Consider the following 200-nt stretch of genomic DNA (forward strand, 5'->3'; position numbering starts at 1 on the left):
AAGAACAGATTAGAAAGGAGGAAATAAAACTGGCTTTCTCCACAGATGATATGATTGTTTATGTAGAAAATACAAAAGAATCCATAAAAATCTCCTGAAACTAGTAAGTGAATATAGCAAGATTGCAATATCCAAAGTTAATATATAAATGTCAATTTCTTCTCTGTTTTCCAGAATGAACAATTGGAATTTGTGATTTA

The sequence above is a fragment of the Hylobates moloch genome, unplaced genomic scaffold, assembly GCF_009828535.3.
Source record: "Hylobates moloch isolate HMO894 unplaced genomic scaffold, HMol_V3 SCAFFOLD_114, whole genome shotgun sequence".
Taxonomy (NCBI): domain Eukaryota; kingdom Metazoa; phylum Chordata; class Mammalia; order Primates; family Hylobatidae; genus Hylobates; species Hylobates moloch.